The sequence below is a fragment of the Parasteatoda tepidariorum genome, chromosome X1 (genome assembly GCF_043381705.1).
Source record: "Parasteatoda tepidariorum isolate YZ-2023 chromosome X1, CAS_Ptep_4.0, whole genome shotgun sequence".
NCBI classification, from domain to species: Eukaryota; Metazoa; Arthropoda; class Arachnida; order Araneae; family Theridiidae; genus Parasteatoda; species Parasteatoda tepidariorum.
In genome coordinates, this window is record NC_092214.1 from 68,630,717 (window position 1) to 68,648,420 (window position 17,704).

The 17,704-nt window shown below is 30.1% G+C and overlaps 1 protein-coding gene across 4 annotated transcripts in view; it reads left to right on the forward strand.

The window, feature by feature from the left end:
* Nucleotides 1-17,704, forward strand: part of LOC107451031 (BAI1-associated protein 3) — a 344,805-nt gene that overhangs the window by 148,078 nt on the left and 179,023 nt on the right. The window lies entirely within an intron of this gene.

Genomic DNA, 17,704 nt, shown 5'->3' on the forward strand with positions numbered 1-17,704 from the left:
TTTAAAAAATTGTATAAGTGTTACAAGAATTGTTTTTTTATTTTATTAAAAATTTCAAGCTTTAAAATGATATCTATTTCCACAATATTATTACATTAATCTATGTAGACTCCTCAAACATAATATTTAAGATATATCGCAATATTCAGATATACTTAAGATAAAATTATCATAGCATAATTCTGCTTAATACATACTTAGAAAAAATTGATAAATAATTAACAAGGTGAATTTTTAGAACACTGTATTTTTTATTTAAAAAATTAAATCCTTGCATAAGGGTTGTAGTTTTTCATAAAAATTTACCTTTTTTATTTTAAATTTTAATAAGATTATTTTCAAATCTAAAACAAAAATGAAATGAAAGATGATTTTCCTTAGTTCCTTTCTTAGCGTTAAGGCTTTTATTTGTCTTGAAATATTCATGTAGTACTTGATTACCTTCAATTTAACCAATTAAATAGTTTAATTTAAAATTCATTGGGGACAATAACATTTCTAATTTAGAATAACGAATTAATATTGGCATTATCTTCTCGTTTAGACCACCGTCGTTGTTTTAGTTTTTTCCAGGAATAAAAGGTCCCTAATTATAAGTGTTCGACAACGAGTCAAGGGATCGACTGTTTTAAGTTAACATAAGTAACTGAAGCACAAAATTCAACTATAACTGACTAAGATACCTATATATACGACTAAGATGCCTACTAAGTTCAGCTAAGACACCTATATAAGAATCGAATTTGTAATACTCGCGAGAATTTAAATAAAATGAAAACAATACTTCTCACCTTTTCATTTCCAAAAAGTATTCGACGTCTGGCGAAGCTGATTAATTGATAACTAACGATGTCACAGTAAAAAGATTGATAATTTGCTCACTGCATAGTTATTTAAATTTTAAGAAAATAGGATAGAGGCTCAGTTTTGTACAAAAATTCGAATCAACAAAAATGCCCATTTTAAATTTAGTACAAATATACTTAAATTGCGAAGCGAATTTGTTTAAGTTAATATATTAAATTCAGAAAAGACATATTTAGCTATTTAAAACTTAAATATGTTCAAAAATAAAATTAATTGATCTGAAATAAAGTTATAAATAAACTTTAGAAGCTTTGATAGGCAGCAGAAAGTATGAATTAAACGAATCAATTTATGATAGTTAAATAATTGCATCGATTAATAAATTAAAGCAAAATCCCATTGCAAAACTTTATGTTCCCTCAATTAAGAAAGTAAAATTCAACATTAAGAGACATTTAACATCAAAAAATTATAATTATATTTATAATTAGCCAATTATTTCTGTTAATTCTACCATTTACTGAAAATCAGAAAAAGGCAATTACTTATTAGTATTTCGCCTAATTGTTTTCATGCACAGAAAGTATTTTCTAAACAATCACATCAGATTATTTATTAAATCATATCAATCAATATTCCGGTCATATGGTTTTATTATCAGGCATTTTTCTTCCTAAAAATTAACTGACATTTTCCCAGGACATGAAATAGGATTGAGCGTTACGCCAATAATCCAGGATCAATTTTCCTAGATCAAAATATTTAACCATACGTGCTAGGACGAATATTTTTGTTTTCACAGAAAACACATGCAATAATTACATTCAACAAACCAATAAAAGATAAAATTGCAATACCTAATTGTAATGGGTAATCTTGACTCTTTAAGAATAAATCTTTGAAATTGTCCTATCAGAACAAGCCATAGTTTAAATCAAAATGAACTTACATAGCTTTAACCAAGTATACAAAAAGAAAATTTTGATTTTTCTTCCTCTAAAGTCATTCAAAATTGTTCTTCAATTTTTGATTTAGATTTTTATGAGTCCTATAATATTTTCAAAAATTCCAAACTGTTGGTCAATGACCTATCCAGCGTTCCCTATCTTTCTCCTGCTTGGAAATCTATGATTAAACCTAACTAACCCCCCTTTTTTGTTCCTTGCCTCCCATTCGTCGTCATCCATTCATCCTTCCCTCCTATTGGCCGTTGCTCTACCCCCCCTTTGTGACGTCACCTTTCTCCATATATTTACCCTGTTTTCTCTCATTTCTTTCTGTTGCACTGATGAAGGTTGCACTTTGAGCATCCGAAACAGCTGTCTGCAATTATAAATATTTTTGTGCTCCTAAACGTTGTTTACCTTAATTTGTTATTAATTAGTTATATTAAAACAAAATGTAGAAGACTGACAAATTCACTCTCACCATTAAAGTTTTAAATATAATTATTTAATTCGCTTAATAGGCCATCAAAATGGTCGATGAATATTTCAGAGCTTCTGAAAAAGTAAATAAATAAAATAAAAGCGGAAACGCTAAGGAAAAAAACTAAAAAAAAACCATCTTATAACTTTTATTTTTGGTTGGAAAATAATATTATTAAAACCTGAAATAGAAAAGGTAAATTATTTTGGGGAACTAAAACAACTAGCATTGTAATTTTGTTCACATGAAACCCTCCTTTAAGAAAACTTCATATTTTTACTAAATTCTCCTTTAGTTTGAATTTAAACATAAATCATCTGTCCATTTTTTAAATATCACAAAAATTTCTGCATCCATTCTATTCTTGTATCTATTTCGATACTGTTTTGGGGAAAAATTAAGGAGTGAACCTAAGAGTGATATTAACATTAGACTGGTTTAATTAACATTAGAAGGCCCAAAATAGTTGAGTCGACAAATGTTAGACTCAACGATATTAAAAAATTTAAACTAAGATTAATTTTAAGAAAAAATGAAAACAGTACTTTAATTGGTAAATAAATACAACGAAATTTGACGAGTTCCTTGGTGAATATTTTGATAAATATTCTTGCCAGAAGAAATCATTAGCTATACAAAAACATAAATGATTTCCAGTAACTTCGATTAAAACAAATTACTTAAGAAGAGATGGTGACTCTGGAGATAGAGCCTTCGCTTCCCTATGAGGTAAACCAGGTTCAAATCCCAGCGATGGCTGATTTATACAAATTCCGCCCCCGGCTCGTACCGACCACAGGGTTGGCGTAAAATGTGGTAGATCAGCGGTTCTTAACCTATGGGTCGCGAACCCAAAATTGGGTCGCGAAGCATATTTCTTGGGTCGCGCTGAGTCGAACCAAAAAAGTTAGTAATACACCAAATAATAAATAATACCAACACCTCCTAGAAGAAGTCATTGTGGCTTACTCAGCCTAATTTTGACTTTTTTTGGGTCGCGATATGAACATATTTCTCAAATTTGGGTCGCGGCTTAAAAAGGTTAAGAACCACTGTGGTAGATGGATCATGGGTTAGATTCCCTTTGTCGTCAGACTAACCGTAGTAGGTTTTCGTGGTTCTCTTCTCCACGTAACGCAAATGGGGGTTAGTTCCATCAAAAAGTCCTCCACATAGGCAAATTTCTCCCAATACGTGATTTACGAGTTTCCTTGTCCTCTGGATTGGATTCAAAATTATAAGGCTACGGAGTTGAACATTAGTAGTAGTAAACCCAAAAAATTGGGTCGGCTGTTCAATAAATAAATAAAATAAAGTTACCTAATAGAAATAAAATAACCAAATAAAAAATAAATTACCTGATAAAAATAAAATAAAATAACCTAAGTTCTAACTTTATAAATTTAGAACGAACAAATATTCTGAAAAGAATAAGTAAGTAGATAAAACGTTTATTGTTATTACTTCCATTATAATGGTGTGAAGATTGTTATTACTGTATACCAACAGCATTTTGTTGCAAATCTATGGATTCTAATTCTGAGGAGTATTTTTAATGATTGACTTTTTAAAGAAAGGTCTGTGTCTTGCATTTAAAAACTGACGCTCTAAGTTTGTTTCATTAATATAAAATTCCGTCAAATCGCCTAATTCTGCAATTGTAATATTGTTTACAAATTTAATCGTCATCAGAGAGAATTGAAACGTCATAAAACGTTGCAAATCATCTGATGAGTTCAAGTGTTAGTTGCTCTTAATTAAAAATTCTATTCTAAGGTTTCGAGTGATAGTTTCGCTTTTTGAGGAAAATTTTATGTTTTAAAGTATTATGGAAATTTTCCATTATAATCAGTCATAATACCATCTGAGGTTTTTTTAAACAGGGCATGGACCATTAACTGATTCCACGACTGGTACCCTGGGTGCCAATTTGAGTTAATGTTTGACTTCACGGGCTGTGTATACCACAGATTTCCACGCACAATCGTACGTACTCTCGCTTTCTCAATCAAAGTTATTTGTGCTTCGGAGTTTGTACGATTTCAGCCTTTTCCCACTATTCGCGGATTCTATGTATACTCTAGACACTATAGACCTGTTTATCGCAAGATTTTGGAAATTGAATGGCCTAAGTGTTGAGCATACGTTGCGCAAACGTACATATGATTGTACGTGCGTAGGCATGTCGTGTGTAGCCAGTGAAGCCAGACATTAGCTCAAATCAGTGCCACACTGAATTAGAGTGTCAGTCGAGGAGTCAGTAAACAGAGCGTGCTAGGCTCATTTTAAGGTTTTGGAAGCAGTACATCCAATTTACTATTAACTTGCTATCCCTAATTCAATAGCACTTCAATGCACAAATAAAAAAAATATTTAAAATAATATTTTTAGCTTTCATTTATTATAACATTACTGTTAATATGTAAACCAGGAATTTTATTTTTCCTGTAATTTTTTAATGATAAACTTAGGTAGGTAGGTATTTTATTTGCGTCGTACTAGAGCTGCCCAATGGGCTATTGACGATGGTCTGGGAAACATCTTTGAGGATGATCCGAAGACATGCCATTGCAAAAATTTTGAACCTCTGCAGAGGGGATGACTCCTCTGCTTTCGACTTGTGAGCGAAATCGAGCACTTTAGGGTAGACCAGACACCGTGCACCCTTAGTCCCTAAGCAGACTGATCAAAGTGGTCACCAACCCACTTACTGACTGCAGTCAGTGATACTTGACTTCGGTGTTTTACTGAGAACCTTGTCTTTAAGATCAGTCCACAGCGGGACGATGATAAATTTGGAAAAACATGTTTGTGCCTCATTTTTTGGTGGAATGCGTAATTTGCAAATACTGTTTAAATTATTAAATATGCATGTAAAACCAAAGAATTAATAAAAAGAAGATTCAGATAATAATAAAAAGATTCAAAGATTAATAAAAAGAAGTATTCAGAAATTTAAAAAGTGGTACTAATCAAATCCAATTTATATTACGTTAAAATACTTTTTCTTTGCTTTACCAATTGCTGAAATATAAAATTTTTATATTATCCCAAAATATCTTTTATTATTTCAAGCTATATTTTTCAAAATCAGTGTTTAATACTTTTAACCTTGCATGAATAAAAAAAGAACTTTTTATTTTTTGTGTATTTACAAGCAATTTTGCTTCTACCTCTGGGAATTATACTTAATTTGTCTAGTAGCATTGTCTGACAACAATGCTTATTGCCTCAATACTGTATAGAGGAGATTACACAGACAGAGTAGTAAAAAACTGAAATTTAAAAAAAAGAAGAAAACGGATTAAATCAGTTTAAAACTTACAAATTCAATGTTTCAATGAAAATGGTTTTTAATCCCCAGTTTTTTTCTCCTTTTTCTTTCGACTTAAATATTTTTTTAAATCACATTCAATATATCTCCCCGTTATTTCAGCATTTTTCGAATTAAAACCTTTTTCATAATCCAAGGAAAGAGAAAAAGAGCAGAAAAAAACTTAATTATTATGGTCAGCTGTCAGTTTAATAAAGATTTCAATTGGGAGTAAAAATCCAGCAACTTTTTTATTTTTCAAGTTGTTGACAAAACGGGAAGAATTAAAAAAAAATAAGAATAGTGTTAATTCTTTTATGAAATGTTTCGCAATTTTTTTTGTTTTGTTTCCCCGGAAAAATATTTGCTTGCTTTGATTATTCAAAAATTTTTTTAAAAACAAATTGCATCCTATGGTTATTAGACAGGGTTAACAAAGCTGGATAAACTTTTGTTTGAATGGCTTGGAGTCAGCTTTTTGTAATTAATAATAGCATGATATTGATTCTTAGATAACAGCACATCCCAGCTTTTAATCTGCTAAAATTGTAAATAATAATTAGATAAAGAAAATTTTAATTATTGCAATTCGTTTTACATGTTCATAACATTACATTTATAATATTATACAGTGCCTGACCATATTATTAGGCGCACTATAAGATTATATTTAAAATTATAATTATCAAGTGATACTATACAGCTGTATTGTTTTTACTCGGAAGAAACCGGTTGTTTATGCTCCTGTATCAATTGGTTAACATTGTAATGCAATACGTTAGAAATAAATACAAATAGGAAATGCATGAGTATATAAAAATCTTCTGAATATAAATCCATTACATGCATGCTTAAATATAAAAGTATTGCATATAAACTCGTACAAATCATGTAATTATTAGAAAACTACAGTACGTCTAATAATTTGATCTAATTATTATAAGATACTAATATAATGCTTGATATAATAAATATTCTATATTTATATAATGTACCGTCTATTTTATCCTACCATCAAATTTATATTATATATCGTCTAATTTAACCAATTGATACACTAACGTAAACAAGTGCAAACAGGTTTCAGTCGCATAAAAACAATAAAGCTGTATAGTATAACCTGATAATTAATATTTTACATAAAATCTTATAGTGCGTCCGTTAATTTGACTAGGGACTGCATGTTTAAGCGTATACAGCTTTAGAATACTGATTAACCAAGATTTATGTTAAAAGGTTTAGCACTATTTTAGCAAAAAAAGTAGGTTAGTAAATTTTATTCAGCTTAGACAAACTGGGCATGCTTAAACAAACCCTAGATAGAACGGTGTTTTATGATTAATGTGTTCATTGTAATTACATTTAGATCAACAATCATCACACACATCAGAAACGAGATATTGAGTTGATTCACCCACGAAATTCAATTTCTAAAGATGCAAGGATTATCTTTTATCACTTGGATTAGTGAAATATAATTTGAAATATAAATCTATTTGCTGTTCTCCTGTATGAATCACACTCATATCAGCATGTTATTCAAATGCTTAGGACTGAACATGCTGTATATTATAAACAGAAACGATAACTTGTAATTGTTTGTGAAATGCACTATAATCTTGCTGTTAATAACTTTTACTTGTGTTAATAAGTTTTTCATTATGTGACATTATTTTGATATCAAATTTAAAATTAGTTATTATAAGTTCCGGTGAAGCATTATGTGGATAATACACACTTATATCACAAAATTCGAGCACTTCTTTTTTTTATCCAAAATTTCAAAATTCTTCTTTTAAAAAAAATACATTTTGGAAAATTCTTATCGTAAACATGTTTTTGATAAAAGCTAAAAACTTTTACTTTAGAAATTTTTTATATATATATACCACCTAAAAGTGGATTTTCTCTTACTTTCAAAATAATATATTTAATATTTAAATTTTTAAACATTAATCTAGCAATTTGCTGTTTTTAATCACAATGCACGGAAAAAAAGTTCATATTAAATTACCGTTCTGTATAGTAATGACACTTCTGGTAAAAAAAAAACCATAATTCCTTTAATAAAACCCAAAATATATGGTTTTTATATTGTTCATTTGATAATTTTTCTCCTCATAGGGCAACAGTTTATTAGTAATTCTGGTTTTAAAAATAATAGTTCTTATTACCACGTATTTAGTAAAAAATGCAAAACTGAAAGGTATATTTCACCGAATAGATAGTTTTTACACCAAGCTCTAAGACATCATAATAAAATTACCAAATTTTGCCACATTTATCAAATTTTATCATAAATCACATATTATAAAAAAAAATATTGTTAAATTTACCAAAATCGTTGCCAAAATGCTTCGGCAAAAATAAACCGATCTTATTAGTGTTCCCATTCCTGAAACGCGGTAAAATTTATCATATTCTGGTGATATTGACCATACTTTTTTTCTCAGTGCATTTTTCGATTTTGAACAATTCTTTGTAAATTTTAACGAACAAAGCATTTCAAAAATTAGGGGAGAGTAGAATTATTAATAGCCAGCTGTATTGATTTTTTAACAAAAAATATCAAAAAACTTCCTATTTAAAAAAGTGAAAACCTACTTTTTTATTAATTAAAAATCCCTCACTTAAGTTATAACAATATAGTTACTGTTGAGTCAAATTTTTTATAGAAATATGAATCAAAAAGAAAACAAGTGTCTTAAATAGTTTTGTTGTTATAAGCTTAAACAACAAAAGCTTTACAGAGCCCATAGTTCGAGCTATATTTTCTCGTTAAAAATGTATTAAAACTATCAATATGAAAAAAATTTTTTTTTTAATTAGAATGCATTGAAATTAAACATACATATTTTATGTTTTGAAATATCGTTTCTATAAAAACACAAATTTGTACCATAGTATGCATTTTTAATTAAATTATGCAAACATTGGTTTCAATTTTAATTCACTTTCTGCTTGGTCGCCAGTACTTTTATTTCTTACAAAATTTCAAATATATATGAATTTTTTATAGCATATGACAATCATTTTATCAAAATAATGCAAGCCATGTCTTGAAACATAAATTATAATTATGAAAACAGTCGTATGAAACCTAAAATTTTTTGTCATAGATAATGACTTTGTATTTTTTTTAATAAATAAATGCGAAAAAGAGAGCTTGTATTCCATTTTAAGCCAATCTTAATGGATTATTAAACAATAGTTGAGTAGTATAAATGGGGAAAAACATTTGGATGTGCATTTCGTTTTGATTTGCTTTTTTCGATCACCATCATATTCCTCGGCTAGTGCGGTTTGGTATGCATGTTTATACTATGATCTATATTTTCGCTAGCAATCTTCCATTTTATTTTTTCAAATCTATTCCGTTTTCTTCATTCACGGCCTTATAATACTCGCCTTTTTTCAGACATTTGAAACTGGTCACACTTTTCCTCTTCAATAATTAATTAATCAAGTAAAGTTTTTTCCACTATCAAATATATTTTTTCACTTCAATTACTTGGAATAATCCATTTCAATGATTGAAAAAGATGTGCTTAAAAAGGTTTTCTCTGAAAAGTATTGTATTATTTTTGATTAAATTATCTTAAGATAAAACAGTTTTAAATTAAATTAAACCAAAATACTAATGATCAGCGATCATTATTAAATACCATCATTTAGGTTATAAAATACAGTGAATAAACTTATGTTATAATTTATCTCCAATTATCAAGTAATCAACATACAAAATCATTTCAGCACTCAATCATATCATTCTACTTATATAATTGAGTTTAATAAGGATGATAAACAAACTTGCCTGCTTAGTTTAAACATTTTTAAAAAAATTTCCACTATCAAGTATATTTTTCTATTTAAGTTTTTTGGAATAATCCATTTTAATGATTGAAAAACTTTTGCTTGAAATTTTTTTTAATATGTTTTGTTTAATTTTTGATTAAATTATCTTAAAATAAAACAGTTTTAAACTAAAATAACTGAAAATACTCATGGTCAGTGGTCATTAGTGAATACCATCATTTAGTTATCAAAAACATTGAATAAACCTATGTCATAATTTATCTCCAATCTACTTACACAAAATCATTTCAGCACTCAATCATATAATTTTACTTACATAATTGAGTTACTTAATGAAGAATAATACTTATTTTCATAAGTAGGATTGGGAAAGGAAGATTGGAAAAATACAAGAGAACATTTTTGGGGGATGGGGGGACATTTTTTGTTACCTATTATTATTATACTTCAAAACTGCGTTTACAATGTTATAAACTAATTGATACTTAACGCAAATGTAAACAATAGAATCTTTCCTATAATATACACAAATTTATACGTAATAACAAACAAAATAATATACGCAATAGCATGCAACAAATCATCAATCAAGTCATAACAGCAATTATCCCTCCTAGCGAAATGGCAGTACGCATCAAACTAACGAAGCTACACGCCGAGAAACAGCATGTCCTTTAACAATGAAACTAGCATTGACTGGTGGTCAATTCTTTTTCGTTACTAAGACAAACACTTTTTGCAAATATGCAAATCAATTTTCAATGTTAAAATATAGAGAACAGCAGAGATAATCTAATTCAAACTTCAAGGGTTAAACTTTACAGATGTTCAATCCAAAAAAACATTTCAAAGGTTTAAATTAAAATAACGATTATTTAAAATTATATTTCATACATTTAACACTATTTTAAGATATGTCGCCTTTTAAGAGCAACTGACAGTTTATCATTTTTCCAATTTATAAAAAAAAAATGCTACTTTTACGTATAAAATCATTTGTTATGAGACAAATTATAGTAAAAGTTAAAAAACATTCTATTATCTTAAAAATGACAATTATAAAACGCCTATTAAATATATTTAAAAATGCTTAATTTTCGAAACCTTATAATCAAGTAAATTGCTGCCGTAATTTGCGAGAGCATGCTTATTATAGTCATTGAAATTTAAGCTCTCGCATTTTTAAGCGCAGTGAAATATAATTGGAAAATGAAACACAATGCTTATCTTGAATGAAAAGCGACATGGGCTTTTTATTTTACTACTAAATATGTACAAATTGAATATTTTTCTGAAAGCAATAAAATATAAATTGACTTGACTTGAGTAGAAAAAATGTAAATTCATAATTAAGTTTTTTGAAAGAAGGCTCATGTCAAGTAATAAAATTAGAATTGCTAAAATGAAACTGCTCTTACTTAAAACAAAAATGATTACCCTGTTGAACTAGCTGGGTCTAATTGATCTCCGTTTTTTGTTGTTATTCTTGAGTCTTATTACTAGCATAGTCTATTAAATACGATGGTAAAGAAAGGTGAATATATGCTCTCTTTACATAGCAATTTTTTTCAAAATTCTTTTAATGTAATTATTTAATCCCTTTGTTTTTTATTATTTGTACTTAAATATAAAAAGCTTATTTTTAATTAGACTTGAAGTTCATTTCGTTTATTACTCATATTACAGTATACATTAATTTAAAGTTGAAGAAATTGTTACTTAAAATTTAAATTAAGACTTTTCATGCATTGTAATAACTATATATTTAATAACATTATGCATAGATTCGCAATTACTTTTAAAGTTTTAATAAAGCCTCGGATTTGAAATACTCCAAGTCAATCCAAATAGAGGATCCCCAACTTATTTAGTCAAAAAGACACTATCTTGTCCGCTAAATTCTTAAGGCCAAGATCAAGCCAGCAAAAGCGTTAGTTAGGGAGGGGGGAAGATCCACCTCTTCCCATTATTTCTAAAAGTTAAGCACTTTTTGGGAATATTTGAATTTTTTCCAAGATATTTTGATCTGTTTGCTTCATCACCGATTAGATATTTCATCATCATTTTCACTCCAGCTAGCGTTTTAAACAAACGTGTTGTAGTTTTGAAATTTCCGCCAAGTGCTGCTGTAAAATATCCTCAGTGGTAGACGGATCATGGGTTAGAGTCCCCTTGCCATCAAGCTAACGGTGAGAAGTTTTCGCGGTTTTCCTCTCAATGTAACGTAAATGCGAGTTAGTGCCATCAAAATATCCTCCACGAAGGCTAATTTCGGAGTTGAACAGTAGTAGTCATAAGCCCACAATTGGGTTTGGCTGTTCAACGACGGTTATAAAATAAAATTAAAAAAAGTTTCCGTTTCAGATCAAACCAAGCAGCGAGGTATCTTTACTTAGGAACGTAAGAGGACTCCAAGTCTCTGGCGCCAAAGTTGCCAAAGACCTTGCGTATGCAACAGAAAAAGCGCGTCGACAGGAATTTTTTGTGTCAAAACCATTCTGATTTTTTACGCAGAACAGGCTACAGTTAAGGTTAAAAAATTTGACGCTGATTGTGAACCAGGAGAATGTGTTTATTATAGAGTCAAAGCGTTTGAGGAACGGGGTGGTGCAGCATAGGGCTAAGATTTTGTCGAGGAGCTAGAGAGAGTTGTTTGCTTATTGTGCGCTGTCATTAATATGGAGGATTTCGGAAAAGATGCCCTAGAAGTAGCAGGGTGAAAAATTAGCTACCAGTCAAAATGCAGAGGACAAATAACCTTGAATGTGCTAGGAGTGCGTAGCGAGCGTACGTGCGATTGTACTCTGCGAGTCGTGTTTTACGTTGAAAGTGAAACCAAAGATAAGCTTAATTCGACTTCCAACTGAATCAGGATGTCAGTCGTGTTATCAATAAATGAACAATAAATGAACTGTGTAGAGCCACGATGGCTCAGAGGATTGAGCGTTTGCCTTCCATTGAGGCAAACCGGGTTCGAATCCCAGTCGATACGAATTTCGCATCCGGCTTGCACCGACCACAGTGTTGACGTGAAATATGTTCAGTGGTTGACAGATCATGGGTTAGAGTCCCCTTGCCATCAGGCTAACCATGGGAGGTTCTGGTGGTCTTCCTCTCCATGTAACGCAAATGCGGGTTAGCTCCATCAAAGAAAAGTCCTCAACGAAGGTAAATTTCTCCCAATACTCGATCCAGGCGTTCCCTTGTCTTCTGGATTGGGTTCAAAATTACAAGGCTACGGAGTTGAACATTAGTAGTCGTAAACCCATAAAATTGGGTCGGCTGTTCAATGCCGGTTACATAAAAAAAATTAACTGCGCAACGCTCATTTTACTGAATGGTCTTCGACAAACCGTAGACCCAACTCGTAATGAAATTACTATCCTTAATTCAATGTCATTTCAGTGTTTTGGAGGGAAAAAATTGTAGTAAATGTTTTGTGGATACTTGTTTGTAAAAAAAAAGTTTAAATTTATCCATACGAGTACAGCAATGTCTAGGAGAAGCTAATATCTGCGGGATTCATTAGGATGGAGTTAGTTTGGGTAGATTGAAATGAAACTGTCACAAGTTAATCCTGTTAGATGCATGGAAAGATTTCTAACCAGTGACCCTTTGGGTCCATAGCCTTACTCTAACCACCTTTCAAAATCTATGCAATATGCAAAAAAACGAACGCTTCATCTCGAATAACTTTTGATTTAATGATCTTCACTTTCTAGGACTCAATATTAATGGTTCAAAAGGGTGACCTCAAATATGCTAATCAATTAATGCAGACGATATTTTAAGTTACAAAATCAAGCACAAAAACGTACTTACAAAAATACTATCGCAATCAGACACAAAAACACTAAACACAAATAATTGCGCACGGATCAATTTAGTAGTTCGACGTATGAAACATAAATTAGGCAGTGGTGGGAAAATAAGAAAGATGTATCACAACTTCCAGACAACTAAACTGCGCAGTTGGGGAAATTTAGAAAATGTTACAATGTTCGGACTACTAAAGGATTAGATTTTTCGTTTTTGATAACCAGTGGGAACTATTTTTCTCTTCTAAAAGGTATTAAGCTAACTCGCTTCATTAAAGACCTTTCGAGTGAAACTAACATTACATAGAGGAGAAAATCACGAAATTTTCCTTCAGTTTGCAAGGCGGCATGGGGATTCTGGAGCAGAATACGAATCGGCCATCTTTCACTTTGATTCGAATCTGGGTCATCTCATTAAGAAACAATTGTTCGATCTTTTGACCCATCTCAGCTTTGAATAGCTAACTTAAATTTTCTTCGAAATATGTTTTCGAACGATGTATTTTGATTCGAGACGAAAGCTGAAAATTCTATAATGTTTAATACCATAATAATGCACGTATTCAGTAGTCAAAACTCTATAAAAATATTATTCTTGCTCTTGTTAAAATCTGGTTTCAGAACTAGAACTATAAGTAGCTAAAGTAACTAAATAAGTAGCCAAAGTAGTTAAAGGTAGCTATTCTATAAGAAGCTAAAGGTTGATAATCAAGAAATTATAAGACACAGACCCATATGATCTAAATTTAGCAAAATAAACTCAAAAATTAAAAATTCAAGAATTTTATAAAGTAAAAAAAGTCAAGTCTTTTACAGCGCCATTCTTTCCATAAACTGACTGTTTCAAAAGTATCCTTTATCAAAAAAAATTATCAATAAATAAATAAATAAAAATCAAACTGTTACACTAATCTCACTAATAAGCATTAGCAATTCTATTTTTTTCTGTATTAAAGTAATTTTTAAACTTAACGAAACAAATTTTATTAAAAACTTAAATATCGTAATACTTTTAAATCACGTTAAATTGAAGTCATGTGTAAAATAAGAATGTCCTCTTTCCAAGAAAAATAATTTTTGACTTCAGCTAAATTTATTCTTTGAAGACTCTTTTAAGATATCCTCTTGAAAGACCTGACAAACACTTTAGTTCTGAGAGTAGAGCCTGAAGCGTCAGTTCAAAGACTGCGCTAGCATCTTCAGTATTCGATCTTTGTTCATTTTTAGCCACTTATGTCAATCACAACTTTCTTCAAGGAAACGCAGAATCAGCCTTGGTATTTTACTTGTAATTCTTAAATTGAATTTTAGTTTTTCTTGGCTTTCAATTACGTTTCGAAAATTGAACAAATTTATCGATAATCCTTTAGTTACGAAAAGAACTCTGGAGAAAGAAAAAGTCGAAACTGAGATGATAGTAAACTATTTTAATTAGGACAAAAATGCTAATTTAGACATTTGTAGGTTCTTTTGTAGAAATGTATAATTTGTGTAACTGATATAATACAGGGAAAACATTATAGAAGACGACGTGCTTTTATTTTCAGAAATAAAAATCTCACTTTTGACGATTCAGCAATCATTAGTTGTATTTCGTTAATTTTGAAAGTCTGCTCGTCACGAAATCACGTTATTTGTGATGAAAAACACAAACTCTCATATATATGACAAAATTGTTTCTGTTATTGTTATTACTTATGTCACTTGCCAATACCAAGCGAATTCTGAAATCAAGCGAATTTTTAAGACTGAGGGTGCGTTTCTTGTTTTTTCAATGGCGCCATCTATGGCCAAGATTACGAGTTCAGCCACTCACACGTTACAACCCGTTTTACAGGGAGGACCCAATCATTTTCTATTCATGCATAGATCGTATTTATGACCCGAAAAAGAGTACGATCAATCTCCAATTCAGTACCTCAGAGGAATTGATTTAAGGGAACTTGGAAGAGTTAATGATCCCGACACATTTAACGTGTACCAGTCAACATTTAAAAATCTGGTAATCGAACTCCCGTTCTCACAAACTCGAGCCAAACGCACTACCAACCAGGCTATCCCGGGCCCGAAAATGTTTCTTCAACTTTGAACCTCATTGCAGTGCATTATAGAAGATGGTAAACTAAAATGAAGACAGTATGATTGAAACTAAAATGAAAAAATAAGTCAACCCTCCTGTATCGTGGTCAAACAGTTGACCGCACACCGGGAAGATCCCGGGTTCGAGCCACTCTTCGGGAATTGGTGCAATAAGTATCTCTGTTATATCTTACCACATTGCGTTTGTTAGGGCAACGTTGATCTAACTATATGGCGCACACGAAAGAGAGTCAAAAACGAAAGAGAGTCACGAAGAGAGTATGTCCGTTGAATTAGGCACAAGAAGTGCCAAGTCACTACAAGTGCCAAGGTACTACAAGTGCCTCATGGCATTTTTTTTTTTTGGAAAAAAATAGAATTACGAAATATTTCCTTACTTCTGACGAAATTCGTTTTCTTGAAGTAGTGACTTTAGTTATTCCGTTGCTTTGACAAAATTTTTGCTCAGAGTATATACCAGGAAACGGTTTCGTCAAAAACTAAGGAAGTTTCGTGATATTTAAGTATCCAGTTCTCTTCAGTGCTGTTCTTTAATGTACTTATATTCTGAATGGAAAAATGTGGGCTAGATGGGGCATGGATTAGTTGTTACATAGCTCATATCAAAAAGTCACCAAGGATTTGAAAAATCAACTAAAAGTAAACAGAAAGAGTAAACTTACAACTTACTGGGTATTGCTCAGAAATTTGAGCAAAGTTTATCGGATGAGATATATTAAAATATCGGTTAAGATATATAAAATAAGAGAACAAAAATTTCTAATAAATGCTAAAGCATTCGTTATTGTGCTTCTTGTAATGTACTGGTAGATGTATTGGTATTGGATAGATTAGATGTATTGGTATTGGATATATTAGATGTATTGGTATTAGATATATTAGATGTATTGGTGTAATGCTCTGATCAGTTGTAAATTATGAAATAAGCTTCGTTAAGAATTACAAAATGTGTGGCTTTTTCATTCAATTTCGCTTGATCTTTGTTTTCTATTAGATTGGTTTCTCTTAAATAAGTAGATGATAGCACAATACTTTATTTATAACACTTATAACCATTTGAAATGTTTAAGCGATGTTTATAAAACATTTCGGAAACACTTTTGAAAGTTTTCTACAATCGTTACAGAAATTTTTGAGGAGAAAATGAAATAAAAAAAAATCCTATGTTATTTTCGAACTTTCGTATATTTCAAGTGTCAGAAATGAAATTATTTTACTTAACAGCGATCATTTATTTTGTGTGGTTAGTAATGTATCCCAATATCAAATTTTATAATACCTTCATTTTATTATATCTAATCCAAATGGCATACGCTAATTTAACTAAATAGCATACGCTGCATGACAATATGGCAAGTCAGCGAGATGTTTAAATGTATATTTCTATAAATGCGTATATTATTAGAGCTTCTTTTATTCTATCCTACACGCTGGAAAAAATCTGGTAAAATGATCTCACTGTATGATAATGACACTTCTGGTAGAGAAAACCATAATTCTGGTGGAGAAAATCATAATTCTGGCAATAAAACCAAAATGTTCGGTATTTAAATCAGTCATTTGGTAATTTCTCCATTCATATAGTAACGATTTACTGATTTTAAAAATTATAGTTCATATTACCACACAGTGAATAGGAAGAATAAATAAAAATAATTAAGTATTACATTTCTATAACTGTTCTTATTACTCACAAGTTAATGTATTTCAGAGTTATCAAAACTATATTTTTATCAACTAGACATAAATCATCTTTGCTTTCTAGCTTGTGCAAAGCCTTGCATTTCTTTGGACGTTTTCGCTATAATTTTACAATGATAAAAACATTTAAAATGTTAATGTATCTTTCCTACCTCAGTTTACCTAAAATGAAAGCGCATTCTTGATCCATACAAAGTAATGAAACTAATAAAATATTTATTTCCTTGTATATATACTATTCAGGAAGATTTAAAATAAATCATTCAATTTATAAAGGAAATCATTTTCCTAAAAGTTAATAATGTTATATAAGAATCTAAGAAAAATTAAAAAAAAAACTAATACAAAACTTGAAATTATTGATTTTATATTTCTCGCTCTGTATTATGTAACATTTTCTTTTTGATTACCTTAGTTGTAGAATTATAGATTTGCACAACATGTTTGCCTATTTTTCATTCATCATTTATTTAAGATCACCATTTTTCAAAACAGCTTTTATTTAAATATGTATTCTATAAGTATAAGAGTACCTAAAAGAAGGGCAGTTTGGAAAATCTAAGTTGTCATTGAAATTTATGCGTTAATTATTTATTAGCTATCCTTGATATTATAAATTATTTAATTATGTAAAAAAGCATTTATGAATTTTAAATATAAGTTGGTCACAACAAGAGGGGAGCAGAAAATATAAGTTACTATTGAAAGTTCTAAGTTAAAA